The sequence below is a fragment of the Chlorocebus sabaeus genome, chromosome 12 (genome assembly GCF_047675955.1).
Source record: "Chlorocebus sabaeus isolate Y175 chromosome 12, mChlSab1.0.hap1, whole genome shotgun sequence".
Lineage (NCBI taxonomy): Eukaryota > Metazoa > Chordata > Mammalia > Primates > Cercopithecidae > Chlorocebus > Chlorocebus sabaeus.
The window spans coordinates 13,650,973-13,677,172 of record NC_132915.1 but is presented as its reverse complement, the minus strand read 5'-3'; the positions used below and the strand labels follow the sequence as shown (position 1 = coordinate 13,677,172).

General features: G+C 41.0%; 1 protein-coding gene across 3 annotated transcripts in view; it reads left to right on the top strand.

Annotated features, from left to right (window-relative positions):
* Positions 1-23,044, top strand: part of RMI1 (RecQ mediated genome instability 1) — a 100,939-nt gene extending 77,895 nt beyond the window's left edge. For all 3 annotated transcript variants that reach the window (XM_073021476.1, XM_073021473.1, XM_073021470.1), the window contains 2 exons: positions 2,192-2,269; positions 18,294-23,044. The gene's annotated coding sequence lies outside the window, so the exon portion shown is untranslated. The remainder of the gene's footprint in view (positions 1-2,191; positions 2,270-18,293) is intronic.
* The last annotated feature ends 3,156 nt before the right edge of the window (positions 23,045-26,200 follow it).

Genomic DNA, 26,200 nt, shown 5'->3' with positions numbered 1-26,200 from the left:
ATGTAGTCAGTGCTTGTATCAGTTTGGTTGTAATAGGCTGCAAGTAACAGAATACCAATTAATAACAGCTTAGGCAATAAATATATTTAATTGTCTTTTTTTTTTTGAGATGGAGTCTCCCTTTGTTGCCCAGGCTGGAGTGCAGTGGTGCAATCTCGGCTCACTGCAACCTCCGCCTCCCGGGTTCAAGCAATTCTTCTGTCTCAGCTTCCCGAGTAGCTGGGACTACACGCACATGCCACCACATAGTAGAGATGCGGTTTCACCATATTGGTCAGGTTGGTCTCGAATTCCTGACCTTAGGTGATCCACCTGCCTTAGCCTCCCAAAGTGCTGGGATTACAGGCATGAGCCACCACACCCAGCTCATAATTATCTTACATAACTAGAATTCTGGAGGTGTGAACTTCCAGCCTTGCTGTAGCAGTTCAGTGGTGCCACCAAAGACTGCATATCCTTTTCTCTTTCCCTTCTGCCATCTTTACCATGTCAGCTTTTCATCTTCATGGCTATCACAGGTCACCAGGCTGCTGCAGCTCCAGGGATCAAGGCAAAAAGAAGAGGGAAAGGCAGGGGCGGCATCAACTGTCTCTTTAATCAGGAAAGCAAAAGCTTTCCCAGTTCCCGGGAGCCTTCCAAAAGATTTCTCCCTACATCTTATTGCCAGGACTAAGTCACACGTCCTCCCGTGACTTTGAAGGAGGCTAAGAAAGTGATGATCTAGTTTTCCAGCTTCTGTAATGAGAGAAGAGAGTTGGGTATGGTTGTAGAGGCAGCCAGGTCACAGTGACTGCCACAGTGATTAATATATGTTAGCTGTTACTGTTATTATTATTCTAGTTTTTAAAGTTAAAGATGTTGACGTTATTTTTCATTCCCCCTCTTCTTCTCTAACACTTAGTCACCAAGTTCAGCGATTCCTCCTTCTCAATGTTTTCCATGCCTACCTCTTCTTTCCTTCATACTATTCCTAATGTTCTGGTGTTATTATCTCATGCATGGAAAAATGAATCAGCTTTGTTTCTGTCTCCTCTATCTTCAGTTTCTCCATGCCCTGCTCCATCTTGCACTCCACTAGATGAATCTTCATCAAATATCTCCATCATGCCATGTTCTTGCCCAAATCCTTTAATCTCTTCCTATTGTCTACAGTAGTGATTCTTAGACTTCAGCATAATTAGAATCACCTGGGAAGGCTGGGTGTGGTGGCTCATGCTTGTAATCCCAACACTTTGGGAGGCCAAGGTGGCTGAATTGTTTTAGCTCAGGAGTTTGAGACCCGCTTGACCAACATGGTGAAACCCTGTCTCCACAAAAAATACAAAAATTAGCCATGCATGGTGGCATGCACCTGTAGTCCTAGCTACTCAGGAGGCTGCTGAGGTGGGTGGATTGCTTGAGCCTGGGAGGTGGAAGTTGCAGTGAGCCAAGATCAAACTACTGCACTCCAGCCTGGGTGACAAAGGGAGACCCTGTCTCAAAAAAAAAAAAAAAAAAAAAAAAAAAAAAAAAATCATCTGGGAAGCTTGTTAAAAATCAGGTGTCTATTTAAAAGCAGGTGTTGAGGTTATAAAACAATATATTCTCAATATACTCACAGTATATAATTGGCAAGACAAACAAAATAATTATAATTCAGAGAATTTATTTTCTATGTTACTCATCTGGCACATTAAATATACTGCTTTACATAAGATCCATAATCAGTTATTTTTCATGCATATATAAGTCTCATTTCCTTCAATAGATCAGACATTGCTTGAAGGCAGAGATTCTGTATAATACCACACTGCCACTGTCAATAGTCCTAAAATATTCGACACAATTTTTTTGAATAAATCAGTGGTATTCATGCAAAATATTCAGTGGGTGCTTAATAAATGTTGGACTTATCTAGCAAAAACATTGGAAAACCTCAGACAAGATTGGGTAAAAAACAAAAACAAAAAACACGTCTATCTATTAGAATAGATGTATAGCTTGAAGCAACAGAATTACTCTTGGCTAAGAAATGGCTACGATCTAATAATGTAGATCTTTCATGAATCAAATGGAAAGACACAGTGTAGATCTGCCACAAATGCTAGGCTTCAAGGGGTGAAAGGGCACTGTTAATCAGTAATTCTATTAGTAATAGGATTAGTTTGATTATTATGGAAGAGATCACCCATTCAATAATGTTCTTTTCCAGGCACTCCTGATACCCACTGGAGGTAATGCTGGTTTTGGGAGCACAACGTATTGTGAAAAAAATATAGAAGGAAAAAAGGTAATTATTTATACCTGTTTGGTGCCAGGGTATTCAATGATGAATAAGACCCAGTCTCTCAAGGAACTTGGTATCTAGTAAGAAAAAGAAGTATGCAGACAAGTCTAACAGATGATTTCCAGTATAACCTGAAATCAGAGAGGAGCATGAGTGTGTGAGTGAGGCAGGAGAAGGAGAGAAGATCTCTTCTGTCAGGAAGTGTGAGGACAGCTTTTCTCAAGGAGTTATCTGCTGTCTCACCTTCCTTTTGGCTTCTCTTGGAATACTGCTAGAGTTATTATTTTTATCATGTTTGGTCTCATCACCAACTACAAAATTTCAGATGTAAATATCCAAGGGGTTGATAACATCTTTGTTTCTTTATACTAATGAAACTGGAAACAGTTTCAGAAATCATCAAACTCAACCCAGCCTGACAAACAAAATGATCATCTGTTCTCTCTCTTTCTATCTACTCCTGATTCCCCCAAACCCCCGCATTTCTCAAATATGAGAGACTAAGGATAATCAACCATCCTGGTGTGCCCAGGCAAAAGTACTAAGATGCAGGACTTTCAGTGCTAAAACCAGGACAGTCCCGGACAAACCAAGATAGTCCCGGACAAACCAAGATGAGTTGGTCACCCTAGAGGGCAGTAGAAATAGTTAGAATGAAGGAGCCTGGATTAATCTATGCTAAATTCCTAACTGGGCAAATCTCTTAATGCTGATAGCTGCTTTAGAGCACCAGAATATAAATGTGTCCCTGGAAGACAAGCCTATGCAGATTCAGAGCAAATATCCCACCACAGCCTACCAGGCTTGACTTGTTCACTGGCTGGGTTAAGTCAACACAAGCATGTGTTTTCAATAAACATTTGATATAACTTTGTTTTGATTATAATGGGCTCTTAGGGGCAGCATTGTGTACCCGCCCAAATTCCTATGCTGAAGTTCTAACCCCAGTACCTCAGAATGTGATTGTATTTGGAGAAAGAGTCTTACAGAGGTAATTAAGGTAAAATAAGGTCATATAGGTAGACCCTAATGCAATATGACTGGTGTCCTTATAAGACGAGTAGATGAGGACAAAGACACAACAGAGGAAAGGCTGTGTAAACACAAGTGGAGAAGATAGCCATCTATAAGCCAAAGAGTGAGGTCTCAGAAGAAATTACCCTGCTGACACTTTGATTTTGGACTTCCAGCTTCTGGAATTGTGACAAAATACATTTCTGTTATTTAAGCCACCCAGTCTGTGGTACCCTGGTATTGAGGCCTCAGCAAACTCATATGTGGGCATTGTTATATTGCTTATAACAATGGAAAATGGACTGGGTAATTTAGAAAGAAAAAAAATTTATTTCTTCCAGTTATGGAGGCTATGAAGTCCCAGGTCGAGGGGACACATCTGGTGAGAGCCTTCTTGCTGGTGGGGACTCTGAAGAGTCCTGAGGCAAGGCAGGGTATCACACAGCGAGAGGGCTGAGTGTATGAATGTGCGAGCTCAGGTCCCTCTTCCTCTTCTTATGAAGCAACCTATTCCACTCCCATGGTAACCCATACATTCATTAACCCTTTAACCCATTCATCCATGAATGGATTAATCCACTTATGAAGGCAGAGCCCTCATGATCAAATCACCTCTTAAAGGCCTTATCTCAATACTGCCACACTGGGGATTAAGTTTCGACATGACTTTCAGAGGGGATAAATATTCAAACTACTGGGCCAGGCGTGGTGGCTCATGCCTGTAATCCCAGCACTTTGGGAGGCTGAGGTGGGCAGATCACAAGGTCAAGAGTTCAAGACCAGCCTGGCCAATAGGGTGAAACCCTGTCTCTGCTAAAAATAAAAAAACTAGCTGGGTATGGTGTCACATGCCTGTAGTCCCGACTACTCGGGAGGCTGAGGGAGGAGAATAGCTTGAACCCAGGAGGTGGAGGTTGCAGTGAGCCGAGATCATGCCACTGCACTCCAGACTGGGCGACAGAGTGAGACTTTGTCTCCAAAACAAAACAAAACAAACAAACAAATATATATATGCATACACACACACATATATTCAAACTACAGCAATTGCCTTGAGTTGGGTTTCCCAGACGTATATAGTGATTTATGCAGAAGTAGTTTATTTGGGAGGTGATCCCAGGAAGCCCTGAATGACAGAGATGAAGGGAGAGGGAAAGGAAGGAAAGTAGTTCAGAGCAGGTCACTGCTGGGGGCAACCGGATCTGCATCCCACTGGGGGCCTCTGAAAACTGCGTAGAATACACCTCAGGTTGTCCCACCCGAGGAGCAATTTACCCTCCATCTCCCATTCGTTATGGGGGGAACAGCGATTGGCTTCCAGCCTGGCAGCGCCTGCCTGCCCTGCACAGTAGTGAACTAATTTCTGCTGCCAGATAAAGCCCTCAGGGAGGGTTGGGGGAGCTTGCAATAAGAACTGCAGGTGTACACTGCAACAGTCTCTGTGTGTTTTATTTGCTTTTGTAATAACAATAAAGGTTTCAAAAGCAGGAAAGTGTATTACTGGGAACAATTTTATTTAACTTTAACATTATAACAAGTCCATTGCCAGGTTCCCTTTGGAATTTGGCCTAGAATAAAAGTGGCTTTCTCTAGGCAGGGTGTGAGATGTGATATAAGCCGTGTTCTTTCAACGCCCTGGTGGTATCATACATCAGGCTCCTCACAGTGCCAGCCTCACTGTCATTCTTAAATTCCTAGAGATTGGGCCTTGTTAGTGCTAAAGGCCTCTGAGGCTCCTTTAAATCAGTCATATATTGATTAAAATAAGAAGGGAGATTCTCCCTTTCCTACTTAAGCTAGCTAAGGGCATATAGCAAAATCTCTTTTCCTTGTATCAAAATTAAAACAGGACTCTCAGTGTCCTGCACCATCTACCCAGGGTAACTTCCTACCCTTCCCATTGCTAAATGAGATAGATAGTAATTATTCAGTACCTCCCTCCATGAGGACTGAAATAGATAATGCAAGTAGAGTTCTCAGCAAAGGGCCTGGCTACTAACTGCACACATCGAAGCCCATTGAGAATACTGGTAATTTGTATATTTATTTCATGTAACCAGAAATCTCCATATTTTATTTAAAAATAAATTTTGTCTCTGGGTGTTGTTTCACTTGCGAGTATGCCAGACTTGTGACTGTGGATCCTTTGTCCTCCTGGCTTAAATATCTCCAAGTAGAATTATTGGGAAGTTTTTAGATAAAATAAAGATCTTAGGAAAGGTTGGGGCTGGCTCCGGAGGAATAGAAGGGAAGGAAGGAGGCAGAACTGAGTCCTGGGAAAAGGGAGGTAGGCAGGCTCCATGCCAAGGGCTGGGATTAGTCCTGGGCACCTCCCCTCTTCCTCTCTGTGTTCTCCTTCACCCTTTGCCAGTTTTCATCAGTGACTCTGATAGACTAGGGGGCAAATATAAATGACCAACGACATAAAAAAGTTGTTTGTCTATCGTATGTTCTCACTTATAAGTGGGATGCAAAGGCGTAAGAATGATACAATGGACTTTGGGGACTCAGGGGAAAGGGTGGGAAGGGAGTGAGGGATAAAAGACTACAAATTGGGTTCAGTGTATACTGCTCTGGAGATGGATGCGCCAGAATCTCACAAATCACCAGCGAAGAACTTACTCATGTAACCAAACATCACCCATTCCCCCCAGAAGCCTATGGAAATAAAAAATTTTAAAAAAGGAAAAGGTTTTTAAAATATGTGTAGGGAAAGATTATCTCAGATGTATTTTTTAAAAACCAAGATATTTTATAGGAATTTAATAGACGTTTTCAAAATCAAAATAAAAGTTGTTTTTCCTCATTAGTAAGCCAGAAAGTTGGAACTAAAACTGCAGTTGTATAAGTGCCTGAGTCTTAAGTAAAAGTCTTAACATGGGTCTTAAACAGAGGAGGGATAGGGTTAGTAACTTTCTAAACGAATGCTCCCTGACTGGACTCATTGTTTTAATGCAGCATATAATCCTCTGGATAAATCTCTGAATAAAATTTCAGATTAAAAGAACACCTAAATGGCCACATTATACCAACAGAAAGACATGCATTTCAGGACTGAAAAAGAACATAATATACGGAATACTGAAAGCCTGTACTGTAGCCCAGCACCAGGCATCAGGTATATCTTCAACAGATGTTAACTATGATTATGATTTTTGCCACCCAATAACCATCTTTCCCATCTAATGCCTCATGGGAATTTCAGAGAATTAGCACGTATGGGAGTATAATGGAGATGGAGACTCTGTAAGGAATTGGGGTGGGGGGAAATCCATCTGTTTCACAATGCACACCCACATCAAGTAACTAATTCTCCTTTCAATAAGAGTTTTTGCTCTCCAAAACCCCCTTCTCTTCCAGACTGTCTCTCTCCCTTCTCCCATGTAAGCCTAGTGTTTTTCTCTCTTGCTTTATAGATTTTCCCTCATACCCCCTTAAAATTCTTTTCTGTGCCATGTAATGTGAAAGCCACAAAAATTGACCTCAGGTCATTACAGTCTACTAGAGGAGCTATAAACAACATTATTTAGAGTAGAGAGGTTGACCACCGTGACATGCTAGAGGCATAAACAGCAGGGGTTCAGTGGAGGGGAGACATCATAAGACAAGCAGCATGGGCATTGGTCTTAAAGGATAAATTGGATTCTGTCTGAAAACAGTAGGAAATAATATCACTGGTGGAAGGAACAGCTTGAGCAAAGGCACAAATGTGGCACAAGCCAGGTCTGATCTTCCCAGCTTGAACGCCAAACAAAGGGATCCAGGTTGTATTCTATAGATCAACGTTTTGAGCAGCTCCTCTGATCCATATTGGAGATATTAGTCATAGAGTGGTTGTCATGAATGGAAGGGAAGAGGCAGAGGCAGGGTGCAGGAGGTCAGTAAAGAGGACATCCACATTACTCTTCAACTCTCAGACCGTCAGATATAATGTTAATTATTGCCTTCTCAGAAATTTTTAAGGCATCTCCATTGCCCACAAAATAAAGAACAAACCCCTTAAAATGCCATTCAAGGCCTCCGTACTAGTCAGCTTGAGCTGTCATAATAAAATACCATAGACTTGGGGTTTAAACAACAGAAATTTATTTTCTCACAGTTATGGAGGCTAGAAGTTCAAGATTCTGGCCAGTTCAGTTTCTGGCGAGGGCAGATGGCTTGCAAATGGCTGCCTTCTTACTGTGTGCTTATGTGGCCTTTACTTGGTGGCGCTCATGGAGAGAAAGAGCAAGCTCTCTGGGGTTCTTTTGATAAAGACTAATCCTTTTGAATCAAGACTCCAGGGTCCCACCCTATGACCTCATTTACCCTTAGTTCCATAGAGGCCCTGTCTCCAAATAAAGCCAGACTGTGGGTTAGGGTTTTGACACATACATTTTTGTGAATCACAAACATTCAGTCCACAACAGCTTCCTAGAAAAACAGTAACTACCATCTGTGAAGTGCCTGCTATAGTCTAGGCATTGTGTAAAGTGCTTTGCCTATATTATTTCATTTAATCCCCTCAAGAACAGCATGAAGTAGGTATTTCATTGTCTGCATTTTACAAATGATTCTCAGGGAAGGTAAGTAATTTGTCTATAGCTATACAGCCTTTAGGGGTAGGGGCGGAATTTGAAGGGGAATCCACCTTGAGGCAGGAGGAATCCACCTTGAAGGGGAATTGGAAGCACTCCACTCCCCTGATCGACTGCTTCCGACTTCAGCTGTGACTCTGTCCACCCCACCCACTCTGGTCCCACTGTATAACTTAGCATTTTCTCCACGTGACATAATTCTTGAGGTCTTGTGTTTGCTCATGCTGTTTTCTCAGACTGTAATGCCTTTTTTTTCTTATTTTTATTCATTGTTCAAGTTTCCCCTCAAGGGGCAAGGCCTCTGTGAAACCTTCCTGTACATCTTTTTTGGTTGTTGTTGAATCATATGTATGTGAAACCTTTCTAAATATTCCATGCTGTTTCATTTGGCCTTGCATTCTGGTTACCTGTCTAAATGTCTGTATTTCCCTGCCGCACCACCAGATTATATATATTTTGAGATATTTTACATGTTTGTATTTTACATCATGCTCAGCACATAGTAGGTGCTTTAATAAACATTTACTGAGTGAAGGTCAAGGTGAGAGTTAGTGAAGATATAAACTAGAGCAGTGGCAATGGAGATGCAAAGGAGAGGACGGATTGATAATACATCTTTGGATGTGGGGACTGAGGGAGGGGCAAGGATGACTTGAAAGTTTTTCAAGGTAAGAACATCATTGTCATTACAGAAGCCAGGAGGTGTTGCTACTTGCGGGGAAAGACACCATTAATAGAGGCTATAGTAGTAATAATAGCAGCTTCCACTAATTAAATACTTGAATCACTCAGCATGCCAAGTGCTTGTCATATATTGCTCACCTATTTCTCACAATAATCTTACGAGGTGAGCATTATTCTCAATGAATAGAGGATGAAATGGAGGCTCAGACAGATTAAGCAAACTGCTCAAGGGGGCACAACTAGCAAGCATCAGAGCTGAGATGCAAACTCAAGTCTGTCTGACTCCAAAGCTTGTGTCCTGAAGTATTATCCTCCTGAACACTGTCGAGGGAATCTATTTCCTGTTCTCCAAGGGGCAGCAGGGGAGGTCTCGCCATTGCCAACAACTCTTTGTGGTGTCTGGTGACTGATTGGTGGTCAGTGCCGTGTTGGTTCTTCATGACACACACAATCCCCTGCACACAGATGTGAAGTTCCCAGTGATGAGAGTGAACATGAGATGTCTGAGCCAGGCCCTGGATGTCTCCTTGCCTTCCCTCCCTCTCTTCTCGGGCTGTACAAGCTGTTCAGCAGATGTTCACACAGCATCTAGTCTTTTTCCAAAGAGACATAGCCATGGCCAAAGAGAATCTGAGGAACGCTAGAAGTCACCTCTTCTATGTATTTGGTGTAAACTGGGAAGAAAAGTTCCCAACATATTTCATCACAGTCAGTAGTAAACAAATACCTTTATCAATAGCAGCATCAACAGCTTGTACTATAAGTGGGTGTGAGGGGTTCCACTGCGTAGAAGGTCAAGTGTGGGAGATATCCAGGACTCAGGTCAGTGAAGTGGGCACATATCCCTAATAACACAAGAGCCTGGTAATGGAAACAAAGATTTCAAATTTGTCAATGATAAAGCTTTTGTTAGTTCTTCATCTTGGAGAAAAAGAGTAAGCTAACAGGAAGTACAAAACAGAAACACATATTGCAGAATTCTTTAGGCAATACTATGCTAGGTTTGTGATTGTATTTTAAAACTGATTACATGAAAGAATATTAATTAGGCCTATGAGAAGTAGCAATATAAGTGGTTTGACAGAAATGTGAGAAGAATGTATAGCAGGTTTCAGCAGATAATGGCAGAAGAGTTGGGGGACAGGTCTTTTCCAAAGACTAAATGGATTGACTTGTTTGTTCTGGCAATGTAAAGGAAGGAGGAAAGATTGTGACTTTCTTCCTGTGATATGAAAACTGAAATGGGTTGGGCAGGGTGCGGTGGCTCACGCCTGTAATCTCAGCACTTTGGGAGGCCGAGGTGGGGGGATCACTTGGGGTCAGGATTTTGAGACCAGCCTGGCCAATGTAGTGAAACCCCATCTCTACCAAAAATATAAAAAATTAGCCGGATGTGGTGGCAGGCGCCTATAATCCCGGCTACTTGGGAGGCTGAGGCAGGAGAATCGCTTGAACACAGGAGGCGGAGGTTGCAGTGAGCTGAGACTGTAACAATAATCGGTTTATATAGATACCTGTGAGCAATAGATTTTCACCACGTCTACCTAGGTCAGCACACTAAATGCCAGAAGGATGATGTGTGGGTCAAGATAGTAGAGCAATATAATCTGGGAGGGGAACCCTTTCCTGGCAGATTTTTAAAGAATAAAGTAAATGGAAGGCCTTGTTTCCTCAATTAGACAGTGAGTTTTTAAAATTCTATTATTTTACAGAAGTTGTAGATGTTCTTAGTTTAACTTGCTTTAGTCCCATGTTCAGAAGCAGCTTTAACCTTTATTGCCTACTACGTGACTGAAGAATAATTTGGCATTTTTCCCTTTTAAAGTGAAGCATGAGCTTTCATAAAAATCCTCCCCCATTGTTGTTACAGCATTTTGGTATGCATTTATATTTCAGTAATTTTAATGTAGTATATTAATTTTGATTATAAATGTTTCCACACACATGCCTACTGGTGGTAATATTTTATGTTTACCTTCTCATTTGTACATTTTATTTGGGAGTAATGCATTCTGATAACTCATTAGGATACATGGATGGAAAATTTTCATTTTAAAGTAGGATAGTTTTAAGCAACATTAACATTTAATTAGAGCTCTTCACTGCATTTTATTATGAGGTTATTCTGTAATTACTCAGCAGGTCCTGGTGTTTACTAATGCAGAAGTGACAGCACATAATACTACTAAATTATTGCCACATCTCTGGAAAAGATAATTGGAAAACGGGGAATAGATAAAGGCATTGTTTAAAAAGCCTCAGGGAAAAACAGCCTCGGAACATAATCCTTATTTTCTTTTGAATCATTTTTTTTTTCCATGACGATCCAGAGCAATATATAGCATGTAGACCTCCCCTACTATAGGTTAAGTAGCTTACATAATGGCTCCAGCTGCAATTTTCACATTTTGCATGAAACCCTTTTCTTGCAAGAGTAGGCGTGAAGTGGAGCCTGTTAGGTATAGTTCTAAATTGCTCAGATACATTATATGTGGAGAGAGTAGAAACCTTCAAATAAATGCCAGAAACTGAGGTTTCTAAGAAGCTTTATGCTTTTTAAATAATCATCCTTTTCTCCTTTTTAATTAGAATACAGATATTCTATTATGACCAGAGAACATAATGGTTAGAAAGCTCCATCAAATGCACCCTGATCCTTTATAAGATGGCAGTGATGTGCAGGCTGTAATTTTCATATATGAGCACCCTGAAATTCTTCTTTCCTTTTTTTCTTTCTTGCAGACTTCATAATCCTGCTGCTAATTTGATTCCCTGTCCCCTTTCCTGGTTACACCCAAGCTGCTTCTGGACACTCAAAGTGAATTGAGGCAACTATTTTGATATTGTGGGTGAAAATTAGTTTTAGCTAAGACATTCAGATAACAGGTGTATATGCGTGTGTGTGTGTGTGTGTGTGTGTGTGTGCGTGTGTGCAGTTGGTCTTGGGAGGTATCGAGCTGAGGAGATAACATCTCTGGAATGGGCTACCTTGATAAATCACCTGAACTCTCCTCTTTATATGCACTAGAGCAATGACAGCAGACATTCTTGCCTTTTCTTGATTTTGGGAGAAAAAGCATTCAGGCTTTCATCCCTAAATATAATATTAGCTGTAGATATTTTATAGGTACTTGTATTAGTTTGCTAAGGTTGCCATAACAAAGTACCGTCAGCTGAGTGACTTAAATAACAGAAGTTGGTTTCTCACATTTCTGGAGCCTAGAAGTCCAGGAACCAGGTGTAGGCAGGTTTATTTTCTTCGGAACCTCTCTTCCTGGCTTGTGGACGGCCTTCTTCTTGCTATGTCCTTATATGGTCTTTCCTCTGTGCGGGCTCATCTCTGGTGCTTCTCTGTTTCTCCAAATTTCCTATTCTCATAGAAACGCCAGTCAGATTGGATTAGGGTCCACCCTAACGGCCTCATTTTGACTTAGTCACCTCTTTACAGGTTCTATCTTCAAACACAATCACATTCTGAAGTACTGGGGATTAGGGCCTTATATAAATTTTGAGGTAACACAATTTAGTCCACTGACAATACCTTTTATTAGGTTAAGGAAGTTCCACTCTATTTGGTTTGCTGAGTTCTTAAAATCATGAATGAATATTGAATTTTGCCAAATGATATTTTTGCATACATTGATAGGATCATGTGGTTTTCTTCTTTAGAATGTCATAATGATGGATTACATTGATTGACATTTATGCATTGAACCAGTATGCTATTCTTTTTTATATCTTGTTGGATTAAATTTGCTAATATTTTATTGAGTATTTTTGCAAAAATATTCATAAGGCATATCATTTTATTTTCTTGTAATGTCTTTGTCTGGATTTAGTATCAGAGTAATGCTGGTCTGATAAGTTGGGAAGTATTCCCTTCTCTTTTATTTTCTGGGAAAGTGTGTTTAGAATCTGTGTTATTTCGCCAGGTGAGGTGGCTCATGTCTGTAATCCCAGCACTTTGGGAGGCTGAGGCGGGCAGATCACGAGGTCAGGAGATTGAGACCAGCCTGGCTCACACAGTGAAACCCTATCTCTACTGAAAATACAAAAAAATTAGCCAGGCGTGGTGGCAGGCACCTGTAGTCCCAGCTACTTGGGAGGCTGAGGCAGGAGAATGGAATGAACCTGGGAGGTGGAGCTTGCAGTGAGCCAAGACTGCGCCACCGCACTCCAGCCTGGGCGACAGAGCAAGACTCTGTCACAAAAAAAAAAGAGAAAGAAAGAAAGAAAGAAAGAAGGAGAAAGAAAGAAAGAACGAAAGAACGAAAGAAAGAAAGAAAGAATCTGTGTTATTTATTCTTTAATTAATTAATTAATTTATTTATTTTTATTTTTTTGAGACAGAGTTTCTCTCTGTCACCCAGACTGGAGTGCAGTGGTGTGATCTTGGCTCACTGCAACCTCTGCCTCCTGGGTTACAAGCGATCCTCCTGCCTCAGCCTTCCTAGTAGCTGGGACTACAGGTGTGTGCCACCATGCCCAGCTAATTTTTGTATTTTTAGTAGAGACAGGGCTTTACCATGTTGGCCAGGCTGATCTCAAACTTCTGACCTCAAGTGATCTGCCAGCCTTGGCCTCCCAAAGTGCTGAGATTACAGAGGTGAGCCACCATGCCTGGCCATTTCTTCTTTAATTGTTTTGGTAGAATTAATCAATGAAATACTCTGAGCCTGAAGATTTCTTTTTCAGGTGATTTTAACTCCTAATTCAATTTTTTCCAGGTTATCTATTTCATCTTGAGTGAGTTGTTAGTTTGCAGTTTGCAGAAGTGCTCCATTTTATCTGTTATTGAATTTATGTGTGTAAAATCATGTGTAACATCCTATTATCATTCTTTTAATTTCTACGGTGTGTCACCCTTTTTATTCCTGATGTTGGTAGTTTATGACTTCTCTGTTTTTTCCTTTGTTAGTGTTGCTAGAAGTTTGTATTAGTTTGTTCTCTAATTGCTATTAAGAACTACCTGAGACTGGGTAATTTATAAAGAAAAAAGGTTTAATTGGCTTACACAGTTTTGCAGGCTATACAGGACGCATGGCTGAGGAGGCCTCAAGAAACTTTCAATCATGGTGGAAGAAGAGGAAGGAGGCATGCCTTACATGGTTGGAGCAGGAGGAAGAGAGAACGAGGGCCGGGGGTGCTACACACTTTAAAACAAGCAGATCTCTTGCGAACTCACTCACTATCACGAGAACAGCAAGGACGAAATCCACCCTCTTGATCTAATTACCTCCCACCAGGCTCCTCCTCCAACACATGGGGATTATAATTCTACGTGAGATTTAAGTGGGGACACAAATCCAAACCATGTCAGGTTTATCCATTTTATTGATCTTCTTTTTTAATGTTGATGGAGACTTATCAATCTTATTGATCTCTTAAAGGGAACGACCTCTTTGTTTCACTAATTTTCTCTATTATTTTTCTTTTTTCCGTTTCATTGATTGTTGCTTTTAACTTTTTAATCCTCTTCCTTGTGCTTGCATTGGATTTATTTTGTTCCAGGTAGAAGCTTAAATGAACTAATCTGAGACCTTCTTTCTTAATGTGAGCATTTAATGCTTTACATTTCCCTGTAAGCTCTCCTTTAATTTCATTCCACAATTTTTGATATATTGTGGTTTTATTTTATTCAGTTAAAAATATTTTCTAATTTCCCTTGATAACTCCTCTGTGACCCATGGATTATTAGAAGTATATTGTTTAACTTTCAAGTGTTTGTAGATTTTCCTGCTATCTTTCTATTATTGATTTCTAGCTCAATTCCATTACAGTCAGGGAACATACTTTGCATGATTCAACTCTTTGAAATCTATAGGATATACTCTATCTTGGTGAATGTTTCATAAGTATCTGAAAAAAAAAGTACAATCTACCTGTTGAATGAAATATTCTATAATGAAATTAGATTTAGTTGGTTGATAGTATTGTTCAATTCTATATCCTTGCTAATTTTATATCTACTAGTTTTGTTGATTAATGAGAGAGGAGTATAGAAGTCTCTAATTATAATTTTGGATGTATCTATTTCTTCTTTTAGTTCTCTCACTTTTTAGTTCATGAAGCTTTGTGTTTTTTTTTTTTTTTTTTTGAGACGGAGTCTCGCTCTGTCACCCAGGCTGGAGTGCAGTGGCCGGATCTCAGCTCACTGCAAGCTCCGCCTCCCGGGTTTACACCATTCTCCTGCCTCAGCCTCCCGAGTAGCTGGGACTACAGGCGCTTGCCACCTCGCCTGGCTAGTTTTTTTTTTTTTTGTATTTTTTAGTAGAAATGGGGTTTCACTGTGTTAGCCAGGATGGTCTCGATCTCCTGACCTCATGATCCGCTTGTCCTGGCCTCCCAAAGTGCTGGGATTACAGGCTTGAGCCACCGCGCCCGGCCAGCTTTGTGTTTTTTACTTGTTTATTTGTTTGTTTTGTGACAAGGTCTCACTTTGTCACCCAGGCTGAAGTGCAGTGGTGTGAACACAGCTCACTGCAGCCTCAGCTTCCCAGGCTCAAGGGATTCCCCCAGCCTTTAGCCCCCCAAGTAGCTGAGATTACAAGTGTGCGCCACCACGCCTGGCTAATTTTTGTGTTTTTCGTAGAGATGGGGTTTTGCCACGTTGCCCAAGGTGGTCTCAAACTCCTGAGCTCAGGTGATCTGCCCACCTTGGCCTCCCAAAGTGCTGGAATTGTAGGTGTGAGCCACTGTGCCCAGCCACCTTTGTTGTTAGGTGCATACACATTTAGTATTGTTACGTGTTTTCAGTGAACTGACCTTTTTATCATTGTATAATGTCTCTTTATCCCTGGCTCTAACATTTACTTTGTTACTAATAAAGCCATGCAAGCTTTCTTTTAATTCGTGTTTGCATGGTATATTCTCTCCATTATGTTACTTAACCTACCTATATCATTATATTTGTGGTGAATTTCTTGTAGGCAGCACGTGATCTCATGTTTTTCTTGACTTCTAAATCCATTTATATCCATTCTGATCTCTTTTAATTGACATAGTTAGCATATTTACACTTAATTTAGCATTCACATGTAATTATTGAAATATCTAAATTTGAGCCTACCATTTTATTATATGTGTTCTGTTTTTCCCCTCTGATTTGTATTTCTCTGTTTCCCTTTCAGCTTATTTTCTGGGGATAGTTGAACAAATTTTAGTATTCTATTTAATTTATTCATTGTGTTTTTGATCGTTTTTTGGTATTTCTTTTTAGTAGTTGATCTAGGGATTATAATAACATCATAATAATATATAATAACATAACTCATTACATTCTACTTAGAATCAATATTATACCTCTTCAAGTACGTTCAGTAAAGGATTAATTCAGCAGGCTTGGAATGTTTAAGACCTTAACATTCCCAAAAAAGGACTGGCCTTTGACCAGCTTCTGGGAGGTAATCTCTAAGCCCTTTGAATATACTGTTTGATAGAAGTATCTTTGTATACCTGGGCCTTGGGCCTTGCCAGATAGTTTATGCCAACAATGTGATTTATGACTGGGGCCTTGTCCACATTGTATCCAGTTGACCTCTGTAGAAGCTGGAGACTGAGTAAGGTTTGTCATATGGATGTTTCATGCCTATGTGGCCAACCCCCAATACAAATCCTGGACACCAAATCCTGGCACTGGTTGGCAGTCAGCCATATGTGTTTTCACACATCATTGCGGGGAAAATTAAGAAGACAACTTGAAGCTTGCTCTTGGTTTCTCCTGAATTCTGCCCCATGCATTTTTTACCTTTGCTGATTTTATCTGTATCCTTTTGCTGTAATAAGCTGTAACCATGATCATTAACAGCTTTTCTGAGTTCTGTGAATCTTTCAAGCAAATCAATGAGCCTAAGTGTGGTCGTAGGGACCCCTGGCACAAAGTGAAATGTGGAATCTTGCCACCATATGCATCTCTTTATTCTCCACAATCTGTGTCATAGTTGTCTTATCTAATACGCTTACATACAATAAAAACCTCATCAGATATTGTTATAATTTTTGCTTTTGGTTGTCACACATATTTTAAAGAACTCAAGAGGAGAAGATTTGTCAATTATACTTAACCAGATATTTAACATTTCTATTGCTCTTTCTTCATTCTTAATGTTCCACATTTCTTTGTGGTATCATTTTCCTTCTGTCTAAAGAATTTCTTTTAGCAATTCTTTTAGAGTAGGTCTGTTGGCAGTAAATTCTCATGGTTTTTCTTGCCTGAGACGTCCTTTATTTATTTATTTTTTAAACAACCTGTCATTTCTGAAGGATATTTTTACTGGATATTTAGCTCTGTGTTGACAGTATTTTCTTTCAGCCCTGTAAAAAATGTCATTTTACTTTGGGCCTCCATGGTTTCCAGTGAGAAATCTGAAATTATTTGAATCATTATTCCCCTATAAGCAATGCACTGTTGTTCCTTGTCTTTAGTTTTTTTTTTTTTTTTTTTTTTTTTTTTTTTAGATGAAGTCTTGCTCTGTCACCCAGGCTGGAGTGCAGTGGCACAATCTCGGCTCACTGCAACCTCTGCCTCCTGGGTTCATGCCATTCTCCTGCCTCAGCCTCCCAAGCAGCTGGGACTACAGGTGCCCGCCACCAAGCCTGGCTAATTTTTGTATTTTTAATAGAGATGGGGTTTCACAATGTTGGCCAGGCTGGTCTTGAACTCCTGACCTCAGGTGATCCATCCACCTCAGCCTCCCAAAGTGCTGAGATTACAGGTGTAAGCCACCCCGCCTGGCCTAGTTTTTTGTTTTCAGCAATTTGATTATGATGTTTTGGGCATGTATTTCTTTTGGGACTGGGGCTTACTGGTTCTCGAATCTGTAAGTTTTATGTCTTTTACCAAAGGTAGGAAATTTTTAGTTGCTATTTCTTTAAATATTTTTTTAGCTCCACACCCTTTTTCCTTTCCTGATGAGACTCCTATGACACAAATGTTAGGCTTTTTGGTATAGCACCTTAGGTCCCAGAGGCTCCACTCAATTATATTGTTAATTTTTTCTTTCTATTGTTGAGCAATTTCTATTGATCTATCTTCAAGTTCACTCATGTATTCATCTGCCATCTTTATTTGCTATTAAGCTCTTTCAGTGAGTTTTAAAATTTTGGCTATTGTATTTATTAGCCCCCAAATTTCCCTTTGGTTCTTCTTTCTATTTTCTATTTTTTTGTTGTTGTTGAGATTTTCTATCTTTCTGTTTGCTTTAAGAGTGTTTGCCATTCTTCTTGGAGCACTTTTGCATTAGCTGCATTATAATCTGTCTCAGATACTTGCAATATGTGTGTAATCTTGATGTTTGTGTCTGTTAATTATGTTTTCTTACTTAAATGGAGATTTTTTTGATTCTTTATATGCTTATTACTTTTGGATTATATCCTGGAAAGTTTGAATAATATGACAATATGTTATGAGATTCTAGGTCTTGTTTAAATCCTATGGATAATGTTGGTTTTCTTGCTTTAGTAGGCAATTCACTCATTTGGATATAGGCTGTAAGTTCTGACCTTTTTTCTATGGGTTGTGGTTTCAATGTCAGTTCTGCTTTCAAAGGTATTGAAATGCTAGTTGAATCTGTTTCATGTATGCACCATCCATTGGTCAGTCTGGGACCTGAGCAGTGGTCTGTCCTATAGTTTAATTCTCAGTGAGTCCATGAGCTCATAAACAACTTCATGTGGTCACTTTCCTCAGCTCCTTCCTTTCTATGATCTTTGTGGTCCTTTCCAGTTCACCGGCCCTATTTTTGTCTTTTTAGGCAGAAAGCTGGAATTTTTGTTATCATAGTTTGCCACAGAAGTCTCATAATTGGACCCACATCTGGAGCCAGGCAGTAGGAGGAAAGAGAAGAAAAAAAAATCAATTCCTATTTGAGTTGATCCATCTTCTTGGGACCATAGGTTCTCTGAGGAGAGAAGAAAGTTTCCATTCTACAAAGTTTTAGGTGCCTGTGGACCCTGCTGCTGCTGCTGTTGCTGCCATTACCACCACCACTGCCACCAATGGAAGATTTCCTGGTGGCTGGGACATGATAGCATGGAGATTATAAAATTAAAAAAAAAAAAATGGGTGGATGGAGAAAACCAGCAGACTACAAGCCTACATCGTTCATACCCCCCACAGGAACCCAAATTTTAACAACTATCTGCACACAGAAAAGCACCATCATAAGAACCAAAAATCAGGTGAGCAATCATAGTACCTGTTTTTAACTTCATATCATTGAAAGAGGCATTGAGGAGGCAGGAGAGAAAATCTTGTAATGATGACACCACGCCTCTCCCATCCTCCGGCAGCAGCCTTGTAATGTGGAGAGTCTGTGCACTTGGAGGAGGGAGAGCAGTGACTGGGGGACTTTACATTGAACTCGGTACTGCCTTGTCATAGCAGAGAGAAAAGCCGTGCTGGGCTCAGCCAGTGCCAGTGCACAGAGGGAGAACTTGCATCAGACCTAGCCAGAGGGGAACCACTCATCCCGTTGGCTGGACCTCAAGTTTCTTGGCAAGCTTTGCCACTGGGGCCCAAAGTGCTCCGGGGTCATAGGTAAACTTGAAAGGCAGTCTAGGACACAAGAACTGCAATTCCTAGGCAAATCCTAGTGCTGGCTGTGTTCAGAGCCACAGGACTAAAGTGGTACGTGACCTAGGAAGACACCAGTCAGGGCAGCTAAAGGAGCGCTTGCACTGTCTCTCCCCTAACACTAGGCAGTGCAGCTTGTAGCAATGACAATGTCCCCTTCCTTTTGATTAAGGGGTGGAGAGTGAAGAGTAAAGAGGACTTTGTCTTGCCTCTTGGATAGCAGTTCAGCCACAGTAGGAGAGGACACTGGGCAGAGCTATGAGGGCCCTGTTCCAGGCCCTAGCTCCTGGATTACGTTTCTAGACACATGCTTGGCCAAAAGGGAGCCTGCTGCCTTGAAGGAAGGCCCCAGTCCTAGCAGGATTTATTACCTCCTGACCAAAGAGCAGTTGGGCCCTGAATAACCAGCAGTGATACTTAGGTAGTACGCTGTGGGCCTTGGGCTCTAGATATGCTGACTTCAGGTGTGAGCCGGCACATTCCTAGCTGTAGTGGCTATGAAGAAAGACTCCTTCGGTTTGAGAAAAGCAGAGGGAAAAGTGAAGGGACTTTGTCTTACACCTTAGGTACCAGCCACAGTGAGGAAGAGCACCAAGTGGGTTCTTGGGGTCCCTGAGCCCAGGCCTAGGCTCTTGGACAGCATTTCTGGACCTGCCCTGGAGCAGAGGGGAACGCACTTCCCTGAAGGGTGAGTCCCAGGCTTGGCAGCATTCACCACAAGCTGACTGCAGAGTCCTTGGATTTTAAGTGAACATCAGCGGTGGCCTGGCAGAATGAAACTTGATGGTGGTGGCTACAGGGGGAGGCTCCTCTGCTATGGAAAAGAGGAGGAAGAGTGGGAGGACTTTATATTATGGTTTAAGTGTCAGCTTAGCTGCAGTAGAATAGAACATCAGGCAAATTTCTAAGGTTTTTGATTCCAATCAAATAATCACATCAAAATGGATTAAAAGCTTATCAAAATGGATTAAAGAGTTAAACCTGAAACTATGAAACTACTAAAAGAAAGAACTGGGGAAACTCTCCAGGACATTGGTCTGGATGAAGATTTCATGAGAAACATCCCACGAGTACAAGCAACCAAAACAGAAACGGACAAACGAGATCACACCAAGTTAAAAAGCTTCTGCACAGCGAAGGAACAATCAACAAAACGAAGAGACAACCCACAGAATGGGAGAATATATTTGCAAATTACCCATCTGACAGGGAATTAATAACCAGAATATATAAGAAGCTCAAACAACTCTATAGGAAAAAATCTAATATCCATTTAAAAAATGGGCAAAGGATCTCAATAGACATTTTTCAAAAGAGGACATACAAATGACAAATAGATATATGAAAAGGTGCTCAACATCACTGATCATCAGAGAAACGCAAATCAAACCACAATGAGATATCATCTTATCTCTGTTAAGATGGCTTATAGCCAAAATACAGGCAATAACAAATGCTAGAGAGGATGCGGAGAAAAGGGAACCCGCATACAGTGTTGGTGGGAATGTAAATTAGTATAGTCACTGTGGAAAAGTCGGAGGTTCCTCAAAAAACTAAAAATTGAGCTACCATATAATCCAGCAATCCCACTGCTGGGTGTATACCAGAAGTATATACCCAGAAAAAAAGAAATCAGTATATCAAAGAGATAGCTGCAATTCCATGTTTGTTGCAGCACTGTTCACAATAGCCAAGATTTGAAAGCAACCTAAGTTTCCATCAACAGATGAACAGATAAAGAAAATGTGGTACATATACACAATGGAGTACTATTCAGCCATTAAAAAAATGAGATCCTGTCATTTGCAACAACACAGATGCAACTGGAGGTCATTATGCTTAGTGAAATAAGTCTGGCACAGAAAGACAAACATTGCATGTTCTCACTTATTTGTGGCATCTAAAAATCAAAACAATTGAACACATGGAGATAGAGAGCAGAAGGATGGTGACCAGAGGCTGGGAAGGGTAGTGAGGGGTTGGGGGCAGGTGGGGATGGCTAATGGATACAAAAAGTACTTTGAAAGAATGAATGAATAATACCTAGTATTTTATAGCACAACAAGATGACTATAGTCGAAGTAATTCAATTGCACATTTAAAAATAACGAAAAGAGTAAAATTGGATTGTCTTTCACACAAAGGATAAATGCTTGAGGAAATGGATACCCCATTTTCCACGATGTATTATGCATTGTGTGCCTGTAGCAAAATATCTGATGTACCCCATAAATAAATACACCTACTATGTACCAACAAAAATAAAAATTAAAAAAAAAAAGGGAAGGAGAAGAGGCGGCAACAATTTCTAGACTGACCAAAGCCGGCATACCGCCTACGTCCTACCACCACCATGCCCAAGAGGAAGGCTGAAGGGGTTGCTAAAGGAGATAAAGCCAAAGTGAAGGATGAACCACAGAGATCTGCGAGGTTGTCTGCTAAACCTGCTCCTCCAAAGCCAGAGCCCAAGCCTAAAAAGGCCCCTGCAATAAAGTGAGAAAAGATACCCAAAGGGAAAGAGGGAAAAGCTGATGCTGGCAAGGAGGGGAATAAGCCTGCAGAAAATGGAGACGCTAAACAGAGCAGGCCCAGAAAGCTGAAGGCGCTGGAGATGCCAAGTGAAGTGTATTCATTTTTGATAACTGTACTTCTGGTGATGGTACAGTTTGAAATACTATTTTTTAAAATCAAGTTTTATAAAAATGCAGAATTTTGTTTTACTTTTTTTTTTTTTTTTCCTTAAGCTATGTTGTTAGTACACAGAACGCTTCATTGTTGTTTTTGGGGGAAGGGGCATGTGTCACTAATAGAATGTCTCCGAAGCTGGATTGATGCGAGGGGGCGGGGGAACCTTTCCCTTCTGGTTTTGAGAGGCTTCCTCTTGGCTCCCAAGGGAGGAATTCCCTGACCTTGACACACATGGCCACCTTGGCACAAAAGCCTTGTGGTATGAAAAACAAATTTGTTTTTATGTCCTCTTCTCTCTTTCCACCTTTCAGCATAGACTTAATTCCTTTAAACCCAGACATCTGTTGGGACCTGACCCCAAATAATTGGTTACCAATGTGTCAGGCAATCTGGACTTTCCAGTGATGCCACTGAGATGGCACACCTCAAAAGAGCAGTGGTTCCATTTCTAGACTGTGGATCTTCGGATAAATTCTGCCATTTTCATTTCATTTCTTGAGAGTCAAGGTCGGCTCCTGAAAAGTTGTTAAACAACATGCTAAATGTGAAATGTCAATCCTCACTCTAAACCTCTAAAGTTTCCCTGTTCAGAGCATCAGATGAAGACTTCATTTTTTTTTTTTTTTTTTTTTTTTTTTTTTTTGAGACAGGATCTCACTCTGTCACCCAGACTGGAGTGCAGTGGTGCAATCTCGACCTCTGCCTCCCAGGCTCAAGTGATCCTCCTGCCTCAGCCTCCTGGGTAGCTGGGATTACAGGTGCGCACCACTACCGCCAGGCTAATTCATTGGGTTTTATAGTGGGTTTCCGTCTTTTGGTAGTCCATTGACGAAGGGAGTTTGAAAATTGTTGTATATCGTTAACGATTGCTCATGTCCTGCCTGAAATACCATGATTATTTGTGAAAAGTATCTTTAATAAAGCTGGATACAGTTTGGCTTGGAAAAAAATTTAAAAAAAAAGAAAAATGGGAGATTTCCCCCCACTTTGTCTGAGTATTAGGAGTCTCCTGTACCATTCTTAACCAAAATTTGAAGGCTTCTCCTGGAGTTGTCTGTGTTTATTTCCTGGTACCTACTTCTGGGTTTTGGCCTGCCTTGTATCACGGACAAGGCTGAGTGATACTCGTGGAAAAACAGGAACTGGTCTACCCGTCCTCCCACTGGTCTGCTACTGTTTACTTTTCTGATTCCTCAAATAGTTTCTCCAGGCATTACTTCCAGTTTGTATATTTTCACTGAGTGGGTGAAACAGAGTAGAGTGGGCTTACTCAATTTTACCCGGAGCTGGCACTCCTTTTTTTTTTTTTTTTTGAGACGGAGTCTCGCTCTGTCACGGAGGCTGGAGCGCAGTCGCGAGATCTGGGCTCACTGCAAGCTCCGCCTCCAGGGTTCCCACCAGTCTCCTACCTCAGCCTCCCGAGTAGCTGGGATTACAGGCTCCCGCCACCAGGCCTAGCTACTTTTTTTTTTTTTTTGTATTTTTAGTAGAGACAGGGTTTCACTGTGTTAGCCAGGATGGTCTCGATTTCCGATTTCCTGACCTTCTGCTCCGCCCGCCTCAGCCTCCCAAAGTGCTGGGATCACAGACATGAGCCACCACGCCGGGCCGGAACTGGCACCCTTATATGTAACTCTTTAGTTTTGTCTTCGAGGTTCCAAGGTAGGTAATTCACGATCACAGCAGTCTCTGTGGTAAACATATGAATACTTGTGACCTATTGGTTTTATTCCAATGGTAATGGAAGCCTGGACTGTTACAGAAGAAACTCAGAAAGGAGGTAACACCCTTCCCCAAAAGCATTTGCACTCTTACAATTTACCTGCCAGTGATGGCTTCTGTGGACAGTATTGTGAATCTTGGGGTACTGATCCCAAACAAAATTGGGAATTTGGTTAAATGCATCATGGAGAACACACACTTTTCCTTCCACAGCCTTTGCCAACCTCATGACACTCTATGCACTTCCTCATGCAGAAGGATTTCTGCATCCCTTTATTCCTGGAATGGGTATATAGGGTCTAATCACTTTATCAACTATGATTAGAGTGCTGTATTGAGATGATTGTTGTGTCTAAGCTCAGAGGGAAATTGGGCTGGGTTCCATTAGTGATCTGTTATCGTCTAGATAAAAACCAATGGCAGGAGTGTGCTGTTGTATTATTTGCCAATGTTTCTCTTCTTATATCAAAATTGTATACAAAGAGATTTGCTATTGTCTGGTACAGTTTTTGTGTGAATTTAAGGTAATTGGCCTCCCTTACCTCATATCCCTTCTACTGTCGTTCTCTCTAGTTGTGAACTAAGGGCTTGATCATCTGTTAAAGTAATTTCTGAGATCAGTGAGCAGCTGTAGGAAGCTTTTAGGGAGAGGTAAGTGGTGGGTGTGAGTAGGCAGACTTTCCTTGAATCCTCTCATGCTGTCTTGTACATCTAGTAAGGCCAGTCATATCCATCTGGATATAATATAATAACATAGGAACTTTTCCCGATTGGAAGAGGGGATGGACAGGCTTAAAGGGCAGGCCAGGCAAATGACATGATGTCAGTTTTTAGGTAGAGTTTCTTAGCAGGGTCAGTTGTTGTTGTTTCTTCTTTCCTGCAAAAGTCACTCCATCGAAAAGGACCCACTACTAGCAAATACAACCCCAAGAGCCCTTGGCCTCCATGCAGGCAGGAAAGGGCATCTGACTAGGAAGAGCCTAGCTGACCTGGACATATGTGAGCTAGCTTGGAAGAGCTTGGAAGGGCTGTGGGTTTTGGAATAACATCCACTTGGCTTTGAATTGTGAACTTACAATTTACTCATTGTAAGACTGAGGGTAAATTGGTATTCTTTTGAGCCTGTTTCCTCATCTGTAAAATAGAATAATAATGTTTACCCATTTCCCTCTCTGTAGGGTAACTGTGAAAGCTAACAGACATAATCTGAAGAAGAAAATGATTGGCATTGCTGTAGGTCCTCAGCAAATGTTAGCTCTTTAATATTCTTAGATTGCGTTGTGGGTAGCAGGCAATCACTGCTTACCTTGGCTCTTCTGTCTGGGGTGGGTGGAGGCAGGGATAAAATCATGGGAGGTCACATTGAGTTGAAAGTCTTGACCTTTCTTGCATGGGTAAAGGAGTCATCATGTTTTTCATGCTGAAAATAAATTAGTCCCTCAAGTCAAATGTTACCAGAGCTAATAATGAGCTACCTTTTTATAGCAACTACCATGACATTCAGAACAGTTTTTAATTGTGAGTCTCTTTCTTTAAAATAAAAAGTTCACATGAGCAAACGCTAATATTTTAAGAAAATTCTTGGAGGGACTTTAATTGACACATGTAAATGCTGTAGTTCGATTTGCATTTAAATAGACATTCTAAACATTTTCTTTTAAATGGGCTTTATTTCTATCTTGTAAAACTAAAAATTGATTTTTTCTTTTTAGCAAAATGGGTGCCTGGTAAGGTTCATGGTTAAGAGATGTGGTGCAGCTGTTCTTTTATCTCCTACTCAGAGTGGAAATAGCCTTACCAGAGCAAGGCATAAGTGAACAATAGAAGCAATATTTTTAAAAAATGTGCCTCTGCAAAGGATTGATCAGTGGCTTAAAAAAGATTGACATCAGCGTGACATTCTCTCCATCAATGCACAAGGCCGCACAGAAAAATCTTCCCTATTTACAAGCACAGTCAACCTTTCATCTCTCATTTCCCGTGAAGACCGCAGTGACCCTCTTAAAATACACTGTGGGGGTGAGCTTTTTTTTCTCCCTTTCCTCCTCCTATATTGGAATAGGAGACTTCTCTGAAAAAGCCTCTAATAGTGGAGTTTTGGGAGATGGAATTCTCATCTGGAATTTATTACCAAAGTAATTTTTGTGTGTGTGTGTGTGAGACAGAATCTTACTCTGTTGCTCAGGCTGGAGTACAGTGGCGCGATCATGGCTCACTGCAACCTCCACCTCCCTTTTTCAAACGATTCTCCTGCCTCAGCCTCCTGAGTAGCTGGGATTACAGGCGTGTGCCACCACGCCAGCTAATTTTTTTTTGTATTTTTAGTAGAGACAAGGTTTCACCGTATCGACCAGGCTGGTCTTGAACTCCCAATCTCAGGTGATCCGCCTGCCTCGGCCTCCCAAAGTTCTGGGGTTACAGGTGTGTGTCACCGTGCCCAGACAGCAAAGTAATCCTTGAACAGGTGTTTGGTACATTTCCCCAGGTTCCTGAGAAGGAGAATCACAGGATGGAGCTTAGAATTTATTGAGGTCCCTTATTTAAGTCTCACTTTAGGTCTGTGGCAGGAAAGACTAGGGACTCACCCAAATCCTTGTTCTGCTCTTCATTCTGGGCTAGACTATGTACCCTTCGTACAGTTAGGTTTGGTCACATGCCCGAGTTTTATTCACAATT